This window comes from Carcharodon carcharias, chromosome 6, assembly GCF_017639515.1.
Source record: "Carcharodon carcharias isolate sCarCar2 chromosome 6, sCarCar2.pri, whole genome shotgun sequence".
NCBI classification, from domain to species: Eukaryota; Metazoa; Chordata; class Chondrichthyes; order Lamniformes; family Lamnidae; genus Carcharodon; species Carcharodon carcharias.
The window spans coordinates 86,339,407-86,355,225 of record NC_054472.1 but is presented as its reverse complement, the minus strand read 5'-3'; the positions used below and the strand labels follow the sequence as shown (position 1 = coordinate 86,355,225).

Here is a 15,819-nt window from a genome sequence, read left to right as displayed (position 1 = left end):
AATTTACATTGTGATTTTTTAAAAAGCTTTCTTTGTACCTGTGATTGGGTGAGAAGGGATAAAAGACATAAGAATAACCAAGTAACAGGATCACTTAGCCCCTCGAGCCTATTACAGCATGTGATAAGATCATGGCTGTTCCAGGTCCTAACTCCATATACCTGCTTTTGCCCCATATCCCTTCCTATCTTTGGTTAATAATTTTAAATCTGAGATTGACATTTAACATTTGATCTTGAATCAGTTGCCATTTGTGGAAGAGTGTTCCCAACTTCTACCACTGTGTGTGTGTGGACGTGTTTCCTAATTTCACCCCTGAAAGATCTAGTTCTAATTTTTAGATTCTGCCGCCTGACACTTGACTCCAAAACCAAAGTAGTTTCTCTACATCTATTCCCTATCTGTTCCCCTTAATATTTTGATAACATCTATCAAATCACTTCTTAACCATTTAACGTTCCAAGGAATATAATCCTAGTTTATGTAATTTCTCCTTATACCTCAACACTTTAAGGCCAGATAGCATTCCTGTAAATTTATGCTTCACCCCCTCCAAGGCCATAATATCTGCCAAAAAAGTGGTGTCCAAGATGACTTCTACTTCCTTGTATCTTAGACCTCGAGATATAAATATATATATAAATGAAGCATTCTCTTCACCTTTTGATCATTTTCTTTAACTGTTCATACATTTTAATGATCTATGTACCTGAACCCCCCAAGACTCTTTGGTCCTCTACTGTTTCCAGTGAAACTACTCTGTTCTATCCTTTTTAGGTTCAAAGTGAATGACCTCACATTTACTTGAATTGAAATCCATTTGCCACAGTTTTGCCCATTTGTGTAATTGATCAATATTTCCTTGCAATGCAATGCTTCCATCTATACTGCTTACAAATTTGGCAAATTTGAATATGTGGCTTTCTATCACATCATCTATGTCATTAATAAATATGGTGAATAAGTGAGATCCCAACATAGATCCTTGTGGGAACCACGAGTCACATCTTGCCAATTGGTATTCCTGTCCTTTATCTCTACTCTGCTTCCTACTGCTCAACCAATTTCCTAACCAGGAAGAAAATGGTATTAACCCTTAGCTTAGCAGAAAGCTTCAGCTTCACCATGTCCTTGATATCCTTCTCGGCAGGAAGTTTAAGAGGATTACTCAAGGGAATCAAGAGTTTGGTAACCTTCTCCATTTTGGGTGTTCCCCTTTAGTATGTGCCATCTGATCTTGCAACCAGAGATAGCAGTTTTGAATGTTGTGAATTTAAGGAACACATGCAGTGACTGACCAACATGCAGCCCAACTTGTGCCATTAACTGAAAATACAGCTAGTATGTGCTGCAGTAAGTTCCTTTAAGATTTCATTGTGACAGTTTTAGATGTAAATTTCAGCCTTTTAATGTGCCATGCTACCGCATAGCTATGCATGTTATGCATTGAATGGGCTGAGAAAGATGAATAGAAGCAGGTCAGACTTTCGCAGAATGAGAAGTGCCTCCCTTATTCCCAGGGAAGTCTAGGTAATAGTCTAACATTATAAACTCTTTCATTTGACTTGGCCCAACTGGGTTCCACAAATGCTCTTCCATAATGCCAGCATCATAGAGCACTTGCTTGTCTATGTCTCTATTTATGCCAATGTCCTTTAAACCATACACATGCTTTTTCCTAAGGGCTAAATCAACAGAATATTAGCTAGCTTTGCTGGGAGTCTATTATACCATTGCTTCTAATCCCTCATCTCACTTAAGTGATAATTTTCTACTTGTGCCTTCCAGTTCTGCAGCCACTGTTTTAATAACCTGCTTACATCTGGGAAATCTGCTTACATCTTTGGCTCTCTCATGTAGGCAGCTGAGACACTGCTGCAGTCGCTTGGGCTTTTATTTCATAAATCAGGATTTAGAGAGCCAATTAAACCGCTTACGCTTTTTAAAATATTTGTTCATGGGATGTGGGTGTCGCTGGCTCGGGCAGCATTTATTGCCCATCCCTAATTGTCCTTGAGAAGGAGGTGGTGTGCTGCCTTCTTGAACCACTGTAGTCCATTTCTTATAAGAACACCCACAGTGCTGTAAAATTACTTTCCTGGCAAATGCTATGCGTTAGCATTTCAGGTTTTTTTTTGAGTTCTGAGTGCTTTTTTGACATGCAGTTGTTTTATGTGTCCTGTACATGATCTGATATCTTCAACAGTTCCTTCAGTATATAACCGTCATGCACATCAGTACCTGGATGCTAGTAAGGGATTTCATTAGATTTATTGATGTCATGAAAATCAATATTACCAACAATTTTATACTGAGCCTGGCTGAAATATTGGGCCTCATCTTCCTCGGAGTGGCAATCAGTGTTGGATTGCCACTCTATGCCCAATTTCTTACCTGAATTTTTTTCCCAGTCTGTCTTGTCCGACTTTCCACCACAGGCTGGGTGAGATCCAGGCAGTGCAGTGCGTCCCCAGGGCCTAGTGTCGAAGTGAAGGAGGCCATACCCCCCCCTTTTTTTCTACAGCACTAGCTGTCATAAAGCAGGTGAGTTTAAAGGTCCATTGAAATGTAAAGGTCCTTGAAAGGCCAGGCAGAAGGTAAGTGCCTAAGGTCAGTGGATAGGATTTGGGAGGTAGGGAGGGATCAGAGTTTGGGATGGTGTGGAAGGAGGGGGTTGTTGGAGGGGGCCGGGTCTCAGGTCAGACCTGTTGGGGTTGGGGAAGAGTCCAACGGGGTGGAAATGCCATTGTCTTGTGCAGGGGGAGGGGTGTTGGGGGGAGACCCCTGGGGGGGTCAAGGTGTTGGGGGGGGTGGGTAGTGGGGGAGTACCATGGGGATGGGGGTGGGTCTGGGTCTGGCTCTGTACAATAGTTACCCAGAAGTTAGAAGTGGTTTTATTCCTTCTAAACTTTTCTGGGTAACTATTGGTGTAAGCTAGTTGGAACCATCCGAAGTTTATGATTTAAATTGCATTTTCCAATGGTTCCTGGTGCCGGGCAATTGCCCAGGGGAAATTTCCTTTTCTGGGCAATTGTTGTGCAGAACTCACCTGGGAGCTTCCAAAGGGGATTTCCAGCACATCTTTACGATGCTGGGGAGCTTGGAAATTATGGCCCATTGGCACTCTAATTATCTCAACAATGCTGTTTTTTCAATAAAAAATGTACCCTTGTCTGTAATCGGGTTTATATTACTCGAAGCTGCCAGCAGTGAGACCACTCTCCCATCCCAAACCATATGTAATTCCAAGTGCACAAGACAGCATCTGTTAGACCAGCCCTGGGGTTTGTTAAAATAGAAATGTAATAGGAACTCAACAGACCAGCAGCATCTCCCATCAAATTGATAAATTAGCAAAAGTGGTTACATTATCCATCAGCATCGGTGGAGAAGAAAAGAGTTAACGTTTCGAGTCCTCATGACCCTTCAACAGAGCTAGATGAATCCAAGGAAGGGGTGAAATATGATATTTCACCCCTTCCTTGGATTCACCTAGTTCTGTTGAAGGGTCATGAGGACTCGAAACGTCAACTCTTTTCTTCTCCACCGATGCTGCCAGACCTGCTGAGTTTTTCCAGGTAATTCTGTTTTTGTTTTGGATTTCCAGCATCCGCAGTTTTTTGTTTTTATTTTTATTTACATTATCCATCAGACTGTTTGACTTTCTAGCTCCTTTACTAATGAAATAAGATTTTCACTGTAATTGGTGTTCTGATTGTTTTTGCATACTCTATTACTTTTCATTAATTAAGTAATTTAAAGGACTTACTGGAATTCAAGTTAATAAAGATTCCAGAGATTTGGAACAATGATGCACACTGCATTTCAATAGCACTGCTACAATTTTATGTTTTCAATTACAGTCATAGTAAATGTGAAAGCATGGGCTGAATTTTACCAACCACCAACAGGCAACAAAAATTAGGGCACTGTGGCATTAGGGGTGTGCTCGGTGTTGGCTAGCCCATAACCCCCCACTTCTACTGTGATTTTGAGTGGCGGGGAGGAATCAGGTGGGCCACCCACCTGTAATTCTTTCGAGTTCCAGAAGCTGTAACGCTTTCGAGTACAAACCCATTTCTATCTGTTTCAGATGAAGTTACATTGTTTCATAGTTTGCCATTGTGAGATTTGAACTCTTGATATTGGGGTTACAAACCCAGTACCATAACCACTTGGCTATTTAGGCCAAGCTGCCACCCACCTGTAACTCTTTCGGGTACAAACACGTTTCTATCTGTTCCTATTCAGATGAAGTTACATTGTTTCATAGTTTGCCATTGTGAGATTTGAACTCTTGATTTTAACTCACTCAAACACATTCATTGTTTCATAGTTTGCCATTGTGAGATTTGAACTCTTGATAATCTTTTAAATGAAAACCAAATCAACAAAATTGAGATAAATCAGGCACAGCCCCTAATTCAGGTCAGCTGTAAAACCAAGAAAAAAGTTTAAAGGAAACTTACAAACTTTAAATCAAAATGTGATTAAAGGGGTCAACAAAACACCCCAGTCCCCGCGGTGCCCACCGAGCACGGAAGGCCTCGAGAGTGCCAGCAGACACCGCGTGCTCCTTCTCCAGGGACATCCGGCAGCGAACGTAGCCACGGAAGAGGGACAAACAATCGGGCGGGACTCCCGCGTCGATCGCCCGCTGCCTGGACCTGTTAATGGCCAACTTGGCCACGCCCAGGAGCAGGTTCACCGAGGAGGTCCTCCTCCTTCCCGACCCCCTTCCGCACCGGGTGCCCATAGATCAGGAGCGTGGGGCTGAAGTGCAAACAAAACATCAATAAAAGGTTTTTCAAATAACTAAAAAGGGAGTGCAGCCTACAACACCCTATGTATACATGGTCCATGGACTCCACAAGACCGCAAAAAGGGCACGTGTCCTGAGAGTCCGCGAACCTATGCATCCTCTTATTATAAGGGACTGCTGCATGCAACACCCTCCAACCCAGGTCTCCGATAGAAAGGGGGAGGACACCTCCGTAGAGGGCCTCCCATCGGGGGCCTCCGCCGCCGGACGGCAACAAGGCACGCCAGGGCGTGTCCGGTCGACGGACAAGGGCGAGAAAATGGAAGGTGTGCAGCAGCAGTCCGTACAAAAAGCCCCTCTTTGCCGTGCCAAATGGCACAGAGGGCATGTCCCCGAGGCGGCTCATATTGTGGGGCACCAGCACCCGAGGGAGGGTTCGGGGCTTGGGGCCAATGTGGAATTCCGTCCGAACAGGGGAACGCTCAGACGGAAGACCACCGCGCACCTGGGCCACCTCAAGACCCAAAATAACATCGGGTCCGAGCACGACCGTTCTCAGGTCTTGGATGGCATCGGCTGTGACCTGGACACTCACAGACACGCGTAAACATGTTTCCATCTGTTCCTATTCAGATGAAGTTTCATTGTTTCCCATTGTGAGATTTGAACTCTTGATACTCTTTTGAGTAAACCTGTTTCCATCTGTTTCAGATGAAGTTACATTGTTTCATAGTTTGCCATTGTGAGATTTGAACTCTTGATCTTGGGGTTACAAACCCAGTACCATAACCACTTGGCTATTTAGGCCAAGCTCAATATTTTTAATGCCATTGTGAGATTTGAACTTTTGATCTTGGGGTTACAAGCCCAGTACTGTAACTACTTGGCTATTTAGGCCAAGCCTCTTACGCTTCACGAATTTGCATGTCATCCTTGCGCAGGGTTTAAGATGTAACTCTTTCGAGTACAAACCCGTTTCCATCTGTTTCAGATGAAGTTACATTGTTTCATAGTTTGCCATTGTGAGATTTGAACTCTTGATCTCTTAATCATAGGGTTACAAACCCAGTACCATAACCACTTGGCTATTAGGCCAAGCTTTAAATTATCCCAGTTCCAGGACATCACTGCAGGAGATTTGAACTCTTGATACTCTTTTGAGTAAACCTGTTTCCATCTGTTTCAGATGAAGTTACATTGTTTCATAGTTTGCCATTGTGAGACTTGAACTCTTGATAATCTTTTAAATGAAAACCAAATCAACAAAATTGGGAAAAATCAGGCACAGCCCCTAATTCAGGTCAGCTGTAAAACCAAGAACAAAGTTTTAAAGGAAACTTACAAACTTTAAATCAAAATGTGATTAAAGGGGTCAACAAAACACCCCAGTCCCCGCGGTGCCCACCGAGCACGGAAGGCCTCGAGAGTGCCAGCAGACACCGCGTGCTCTTTCTCCAGGGACATCCGGCAGCGAACATAGCCACGGAAGAGGGACAAACAATCGGGCGGGACTCCCCCGTCGATCGCCCGCTGCCTGGACCTGTTAATGGCCAACTTGGCCAGGCCCAGGAGCAGGTTCACCGAGGAGGTCCTCCTCCTTCCCGACCCCCTTCCGCACCGGGTGCCCATAGATCAGGAGCGTGGGGCTGAAGTGCAAACAAAACATCAATAAAAGGTTTTTCAAATAACTAAAAAGGGAGTGCAGCCTACAACACCCTATGTATACATGGTCCATGGACTCCACAAGACCGCAAAAAGGGCACGTGTCCTGAGAGTCCGCGAACCTATGCATCCTCTTATTATAAGGGACTGCTGCATGCAACACCCTCCAACCCAGGTCTCCGATAGAAAGGGGGAGGACACCTCCGTAGAGGGCCTCCCATCGGGGGCCTCCGCCGCCGGACGGCAACAAGGCACGCCAGGGCGTGTCCGGTCGACGGACAAGGGCGAGAAAATGGAAGGTGTGCAGCAGCAGTCCGTACAAAAAGCCCCTCTTTGCCGTGCCAAATGGCACAGAGGGCATGTCCCCGAGGCGGCTCATATTGTGGGGCACCAGCACCCGAGGGAGGGTTCGGGGCTTGGGGCCAATGTGGAATTCCGTCCGAACAGGGGAACGCTCAGACGGAAGACCACCGCGCACCTGGGCCACCTCAAGACCCAAAATAACATCGGGTCCGAGCACGACCGTTCTCAGGTCTTGGATGGCATCGGCTGTGACCTGGACACTCACAGACACGCGTAAACATGTTTCCATCTGTTCCTATTCAGATGAAGTTTCATTGTTTCCCATTGTGAGATTTGAACTCTTGATACTCTTTTGAGTAAACCTGTTTCCATCTGTTTCAGATGAAGTTACATTGTTTCATAGTTTGCCATTGTGAGATTTGAACTCTTGATCTTGGGGTTACAAACCCAGTACCATAACCACTTGGCTATTTAGGCCAAGCTCAATATTTTTAATGCCATTGTGAGATTTGAACTTTTGATCTTGGGGTTACAAGCCCAGTACTGTAACTACTTGGCTATTTAGGCCAAGCCTCTTACGCTTCACGAATTTGCATGTCATCCTTGCGCAGGGTTTAAGATGTAACTCTTTCGAGTACAAACCCGTTTCCATCTGTTTCAGATGAAGTTACATTGTTTCATAGTTTGCCATTGTGAGATTTGAACTCTTGATCTCTTAATCATAGGGTTACAAACCCAGTACCATAACCACTTGGCTATTAGGCCAAGCTTTAAATTATCCCAGTTCCAGGACATCACTGCAGGAGATTTGAACTCTTGATACTCTTTTGAGTAAACCTGTTTCCATCTGTTTCAGATGAAGTTACATTGTTTCATAGTTTGCCATTGTGAGACTTGAACTCTTGATACTCTTTTGAGTAAACCTGTTTCCATCTGTTTCAGATGAAGTTACATTGTTTCATAGTTTGCCATTGTGAGATTTGAACTCTTGTTCTTGGGGTTACAAACCCAGTACCATAACCACTTGGCTATTTAGGCCAAGCTAAAGCCTACTGCACCTGGTATGCCCAGGCAGTCTCCCATCCAGGTACTAACCAGGCCTGAGTCTGCTTAGCTTCCGAGATCAGACGAGATCGGGCGTTTTCAGACTAGTATGGCCGTAGGCTTTTTTTTTTAAGAAGTTGTAACTCTTTCGAGTACAAACACGTTTCCATCTGTTTCAGATGAAGTTACATTGTTTCATAGTTTGCCATTGTGAGATTTGAACTCTTGATAATCTTTTAAATGTTTCCATCTGTTCTTATTCAGATGAAGTTACATTGTTTCATAGTTTGCCATTGTGAGATTTGAACTCTTGAGCTTGGGGTTGCAAGCCCAGTACCATAACCACTTGGCTATTTAGGCTGCCACCCACCTGTAGCCCAACTGAAGCCCTTAAGTGGGCAATTAATGTCCAATTAAGTACCTCATCCACTCTGATTTAACAGGTAGTGGGAAAGGTTGGGGCTCAATATGCAGCCCAGCAGCTTTCACTCTGCAGACTATGGACCAATTAAAGGGGGTGGGTTGCCTCTTGTCAGACCTCTGGTGCCAATCAATGCACGTTCCCCACAGTTTCACCTCCCCATGTGCACCCATCCCCCATTGCCCTGTCCAGCATGCTCCCAAACATAGCCCCAGTGAGACCCCGGCCTCATCTGAATGTCTGGATCCATCACTGAACGCCACTTGCCTGACCTACCTGCAGCACCAGCAGTGGCCACTGCTACTGCAGGCATGTTGCTATGTAGAGCTGCTAGCCTCCGATTGGCTGGCATCTCTATGAAGTGAGATTTCCTCCTGGAGACAACTGGAAGTCCCGGCTCATACTAATTAAAGGGCCATCGTCCAAAAAATAAGAGTAGGGTGAGGCGGCTAAGCAGTGGTGGACTTGCCCCTGTCTTTTACGCTGGGATGCAGGAACCCTGCCCTCAGCATATAATCCAGCCCCATGTTTTGTACAAGGGAGGTTGGCAATTGATGCTTTAACCAGTTTTCAGTCCTCTATCCCAGTGCAAAACATGGAATTTTCAGTGTTCCCATATTAGCCCATAAAATATTTTAAACCATATACTCCCAATGATGATGAAATATTTTAAGCTTGTCCACTTAAGTATCAATATTTGTGTACAATCTATGAACTCAGAAGCTGAATTTTAAGTATCCAGTTTATCAACTTTAATTCTTAGTGTGTAAACTGAATTGTGGGAATACGTTTTGCAACTGAAGGACAGTGAATTACAACACATCGTGCCATAGTACCGAGGTGGGACATGAACTTTACTACCTATCACATAATTGATTCCCTGATCTCTCATTTCTGAAGGAGCAAAGGTGACATTTTCTCATAGCAAGGGAAGGAAAATAATCTAGAACAGGCATGTTCGAACATTTTGCTATCATGGGCCACGTTGGTGTTTGTAGTAACTGAAGGTATTTGCTCTTCTACTGCCAATCAGGGGTCATGTGATTGTTCTTGAAGGCTCCGATCAATGAGCCCTAAGTGCAGGTAATCTGGGGGGTGGGGCCTCTTGTGGAGGACCTGGTTCAAGCATGTAGCATCTGAAAAGCTCTCTGTAATAAAGTTATCTGTTTCTTGTTGCAACCTGCCTGATATGTCAAGTCATTACATTTGGCGACGATGGTAAAATGTCTCCGACACTGCACCTCGCCTTGTCAATGTGAGTACATCAAATCTTAAGAGAAAAGAAAAGAACACTCACCAGTCATGCCACTCTTTGGCAGAATCGATCCTGTCGAGCACCTTGGTTTTTATTTCGTAGCGAACAAAATTACCGCGCAGGAAAAGCAGAAAGCAATCTTTTTGAGTGTATGTGGCAGCAAGATATGCAATCTCATCTGCAGTCTGATGGCCCCAATTCTAAGTCCTTTAATGAATTAGTGGACCTCGTCAAAATGCATTATCAGCCGAAGCCATCTCAACTGTAACCTATATAGCGAAGTTGAAGTAGTTGACAGAGCACTGCGACTTCGGAGACACACTCAATGATATGCTATGGGACCAATTTGTTTGTGGAGTTTATGCTGATGCCATTCAGCACTGTTTACTTGCAGAAGTGGACATTGATTTGAATCATGCCCTGGAAATAGCACTAGCCATGGAAAGTGCTGTGAGAGACTCGCAGGCTTTACAACACGGACAGCATGGCGCTACTCTCCATGTGGTGTGGGAACCTACCACCGGGTGTGGTGCGAAAACCAGAGACTCAGCAACGAAACGAGAAGCAATCTCCAATGTTAGAAACATGACAAGGCCTAGAAGAAACACTTCAGCAGTGACTCCAAGGTTAACCTATTATAGACGTGGGGGTGACCACGTACCGGACACCTGCAGATTCAAGGAGGCAAAATGCTTTTACTGCCATAAGAAAGGTCACGTAGTAAAACAATGCTGGGCAAAGTTGAAACAGCCCGTAAAGCAGCAAACCAATATGATTGAATTAAGTAATACAACAGAGCCTGAAGCTGCTGACACTGACATCTATTCCCTATATACTGCTGTAAAATCCGAACCTATTACTGTCACAATCCAAGTTAAGGGGAAGACACCAATAATGGAGGTGGATATGGGAGCCTCAACCACAGTGTTGGAGAGCGCACATTCAAGTACTTAAATGAAGATACCCAGCCACTGAATCTGGAGTAGACAATGGCTCAATTGAAGACATACACTGGAGAATCCATACAGGTAAAGGGCATCATCACAATATCTGTGTCTTATAGGCAACAAACAGCCCAGCTTCCAGTGATAATAGTGACAGGTGAAGGACCTAATCTTCTGGGCTGAGATTGGTTACAAAAAATCAAGCTTAACTGGTCTGAAATATTTCACTGAGATCAGGAGTCCCTACTGCTAAGGAAATAGAACAGTGCATTTCATGATGAATTAGGGAGTTAAAAGGCTTGCAAACAAAAATATATGTGGATTCTCAGGCGACACCCCATTTCTTTAAGGCCAGACCTGTGCCTTATGTCTTAAAGGAGAAGATGGATGCAGAAATATGCCAGTTAGAAGAGCTGGGATTTGTCTTACCAGTCCAATTCTCGGAATGAGGAGTGTCCATAGTCTCAGTGATGAAGCCCGGCCTAACTATACGCATTTGTGGGGACTATAAGTTAACCGTGAACAAGGCAGCCAAACTGGATAAATATCTTATCTTGAGGATAGACGACTTGTATGCAAAGCTAGTTGGAAGGAAATCCTATACAAAACTGGACATGAGCAATGCTTACCAACAATTAGTGTTGGATAGTACATCTAGAGGTTATGTAACCATTAACATGCACAAGGGTCTTTATCAATATATTTGTCTACCCTTTGGAGTATCATCTGCATGTGCAATCTTCCAAAGGACAATGGAGAGTTTTTTGCAAGGACTTCCCTGAGTGTAGTGTACCTAGTGATGTTCTGATCAGAGGGTCAACTGAAAACGAACACTTAGCCAATCCGGAAGAGGTGATAAGAAGGTTCATGGAAGCTGGTGTTCGATTAAAGAAAGAGAGAGAAATATACATTCCAAGTGCCAGAAGTTACTTACCTGGGTCACAGGGTGGATGCTATAGGTAGAAGAGAAAGTTAAAGCAATTAAAGATGTGCCCTCTCTGTCCTGTGTAACTGAACTCAAGACTTTCCTGGGTATGATCAACTATTACAGCTACTTCTTGCCAAACTTGTCAACAGTGTTAACACCATTACACTTGAGTTAAAAAAGAATCATCGTTGGTCGTGGAATTCACTACAGGAAGAAGCCTCTGTGAAAGATAAGAAGCTGTTAAATTCATTGTGTTTATTGGTACACTACAACCCATCGAAAGAATTGCTATTAACATGTGATGCATCTCCTTATGGTGTGGGAGCAGTGTTATCACATAGAATGAAAGATGGATCAGAAAGGCCAATTGGCTATGTCTCTAGAACTCTGTCCATAGCAGAGAAGGGTTATTCCCAACTAGAAAAGGAAGGTTTATTGGTGATATTCGGAGTGAAGAAATTCCACCAGTATCTGCATGGACGACATTTCACCATTGTGTCGGACCATTAACCATTAATGGGTTTATTCAGTGAGGATAAGGCCATTCCATCAGCAAGAATTCAATACAAAAACAGAATTACCTGGAAAAACTCAGCAGGTCTGGCAGCATCGGCGGAGAAGAAACGAGTTGACGTTTCGAGTCCTCATGACCCTTCGACAGAACTTGAGTTCGAGTCCAAGAAAGAGTTGAAATATAAGCTGGTTTAAGGTGTGTGTGTGGGGGGCGGAGAGATAGAGAGACAGAGAGGTGGAGGGGGGTGGTGTGGTTGTAGGGACAAACAAGCAGTGATAGAAGCAGATCATCAAAAGATGTCAACGACAATAGTACAATAGAACACTTAGGTGTTAGTTAAAGTTGGTGATATCCCCTTCCCTTTTTTTTCCAATAAATTATAAAGATTTTCCTTTTCCCACCTATTTCCATTATAAAAAAATATTAAAAAAAACCCCACTAGAGCTATACCTTGAGTGCCCTACCATCCATTCTTAATTAGCACATTCGTTTAGATAATATCACCAACTTTAACTTTAACACCTATGTGTTCTATTGTACTATTGTCGTTGACATCTTTTGATGATCTGCTTCTATCACTGCTTGTTTGTCCCTACAACCACACCACCCCCCCTCCACCTCTCTGTCTCTCTATCTCTCCGCCCCCCACACACACACCTTAAACCAGCTTATATTTCAACTCTTTCTTGGACTCGAACTCAAGTTCTGTCGAAGGGTCATGAGGACTCGAAACGTCAACTCTTTTCTTCTCCGCCAATGCTGCCAGACCTGCTGAGTTTTTCCAGGTAATTCTGTTTTTGTGTTGAGCAAGAATTCAATGTTGGGCTTTGATATTATCTGCATATGAGTATACCTTTATGTACTGCCCTGGCTTACATATTGCAAATGCGAATGCATTCAGTCGTCTCCTGTTGCCAGGTAGCATTGACATGCTCCAGTGCCGCAAGAAGTTGTGCTTGTGCTGAATTTCTTGGATTTTTCACCTGTGTGTGCAAAGCAAGTTAGAAATTGGACAAACAAAGATCCAATTTTGCCTTAAGTCAGAGGCCTCGTACTGCTAGGGTGGTCAAATTCATCAGTGTCTGAAGAGATGAGGCCATTCCATGCCCGAAAAACAGAGTTAAGTTGGAACCTTGTGCGGATCAAGAGTTGTCATCCCTTCGCAAGGAAGAGAACCATTCTTGACAGTGCTTCACGGTGCGCATCCAGGCATATCAAAGAAGCTATGTCTGTTGACCAGGCATTGACAGTGACATTGAAAGCATGGTCAAGCACTGTCTCCATAGTCAGCAACAACAGAAGTTGCCTGTTTCAACTCCACTGCATCCGTGGGAGTGGCCTGGTTGACCCTGGGTTAGATTACATATTGATTATGTAGGACATTCTTAGGTATCATGTTTTTATTGATCCTAGATGCATATTCTAAACGGATGGATGTGTAAGAAGTAACATCGAGAGCAACTATCGATAAACTGCGTCCTTGTTTTACTTATACATGGCCTACTGGAAGTCGTTTCTGATAATGGCACAGTCTTTACGAGTACAGAGTTTCAGAGATTCATGAGTTTAAATGGAATCAGACATATTAAAACAGCACCATATCTCCCTCATCAAATGGTTTAGCTGAGAGAATGTGTAAACTTTCAGGCCTGGAATCAAGAGGTTATCAGAAGGTACTCTAGAAACTCAACTTTCCCACTTTATTCTCAGTTATCATATGACGCCTCATTCAACTATGAGTTCAATGCTGTCTGAATTGTTGATGAAATGCTGCCTATATACAAGGTTAAGTCTGGTGTTTCCAAACTTAGAGGGGAAGGCAGAGAAGAATCAGAGTAATCAAAAATTGAATCATGATATTCATACCAAAGCTTGAAGATTAACTGTAGGAGACACAGAGCAGGATTTTCCTTCATTAGGCGGGCGCGGCAGGTGGGCCTGGGAGCGGCCGCGAAATGGACCACTGCCTGAGATCAGGCCCCAACCGCGATTTCACACTGGCTGGCCAATTAATGACCAGCTAGCATGAAACACACACTGATAACCTCAGCACTGCTGGGGTGCAGGCGGGGGGAGTGCAAGGGTGAATGTGTGCACATGCATGGGGGAGTGCACACTGAAAGCTCCCTGAAGACACAGAGCTGCCTCGGGGCGCTGAAGAATTTTACAATGAGAAATAAAGATTTTAAAAATGAAGAAATCATGTCCCCACATGTGACTCAGTCTCATGAACAGGGACACATTAAGAATTATGTTTAAATTTTTTTAAATTACTGTTGGAAACCCCATCCCACCCATGGATGAGGTTTCCTAAAAAATGCAAAGGCAACTTTGGCCTATTCGCCTGCCTACCAACCATAAGGAAAAATGCAAATCGATTGCTAGTTTAGTCTGTCAAGGGTCATGTGATTTTTCTTGGAGGCTCTGACCAATGACCGCTAAATGTGGGTAATCTGTGGGGTGGGGTTTCTTGTTGAAGACCTGGTTCAAGCATATAGCACCTGAAAAGCTCTCTGTAATAAAGTTATCAGTTTCTTGTTGAAACCTGTCAGGTACATCAAGTCATTGTAATGTTCTACCGGGGATCCCTGTGGACTATATGTAAAGCTTAAATCAATGTTCCTCTTGTTTTGCATGGACCTCAGACAGAACCTTGATGTTCAGAGTTAGATGTATCTACTAACAAGAGACTAATGCTAAAAACATATCCTTCCCAAGCTGACGGCAGTGAAATTTAAGCTAGATAGCAATTAAAGAATATAAGCATGAATATAAACTGGATGCACATGTTGTTGAATCCAGGCTTGTGAGCTATATGTGGTTGTGCTTTTCTTCTTTTGTGCTTACTTGGTAGATAAACTATCAAGGCACCAACACTGGTTAACACAAACATATGTAGGTTTGTTCATTAAAGATCTGAGAAGTTGGTAGCAGTGTTACATAGCTGGAGAACTTTTACACATGTCTGTTAGCTTGAGATTGTTGAATTTTCTCAGTGGTCTGTGGGAGTGTCAGGCTTGGATTTTGCTTTTAGATTTTGCCTTGGGTTTTGTCCCAGATGCAACGGAATTGCATGGTGGTTGACGATCTGGTGCTTCCTTGATTTGTTCCTCTGTTTCATCTGATGACCTCACTTAACCTTGGCTCCGGACAGAACCTTGTCTCTTCAGCTGGTTGCCATCCATCTTCCGTGGGGTGCTGAATTTGAACCTTGCTTTAAACTTGGTAACTAAAAGCGTTATAGAAATGCAAGTTGTTGTTGCCTGTGACCTCTCTTCAAAAGGGTTGAGAGTTAGGAGTTTTGGAAAGCCTATGAAGAGTGCAGATAGTGTTGTGTTTTATGTCTCAGGGGGCAGAATTTTCTCGTTAGTGTGCCAGGGCGGGCCCTACATACCCACGCGTAAGATGACGCGCAGTGATGTCGGGCATGCGTCCAGATATCACTGCGTGCCATCGCGATATTTGGGAAGGCAGGCATGTTATAAGTTCAGATGCGTGCCTGCCATCAATTAATGGGCCAGTTAAGGCCCTTGAGGTAGCAATTGATTTCGATTTTTTGTAGCCCGTGTGATTTTCAGGACGTCACAAGGGCGCAATGGGTAGGCGGGTAGGAGACATTTGTATAAACCTCTTCCATGGGCGGGATAAGAGGGGTGAGTGGGGTCGTGAATGTGATATTTGAGGTATTTAAGCATGAAAGTAACTAATATTTGCCTGTGTCACCAAGAAGGCTTCAAAACTCATACCAGCTGCTAGGGCAGGAGTAAAAGTCTTGGACAGGACTCTACAGTAAAGATCACTTCTGGGGCCTGCAGCTTTCAGGAAGCCTTCCCTTAGCCTGGGAATGGGAGTTGTGCTCTCTACTGGAGGCACCTCCTCTGAGGAGGAAGGGAGGGTCAGAAGGGGGAGGAGGCCAGGAGTCCACGATCAGCCTCCAGGGGAGCCACCTTTGGGAGGAGAGGCACAGGCACAAGGGGTGCACGGCT

At 44.1% G+C, this 15,819-nt stretch overlaps 1 protein-coding gene and 1 non-coding gene across 2 annotated transcripts in view; one reads left to right on the top strand and one right to left on the bottom strand.

The window, feature by feature from the left end:
* c6h8orf34 (chromosome 6 C8orf34 homolog) overlaps positions 1-15,819 on the top strand; it is a 321,869-nt gene that overhangs the window by 4,736 nt on the left and 301,314 nt on the right. The window lies entirely within an intron of this gene.
* On the bottom strand, positions 7,774-7,892 carry LOC121279468. Its single transcript, XR_005943409.1, has one exon. It is a non-coding gene; the product is annotated as a 5S ribosomal RNA (ribosomal RNA).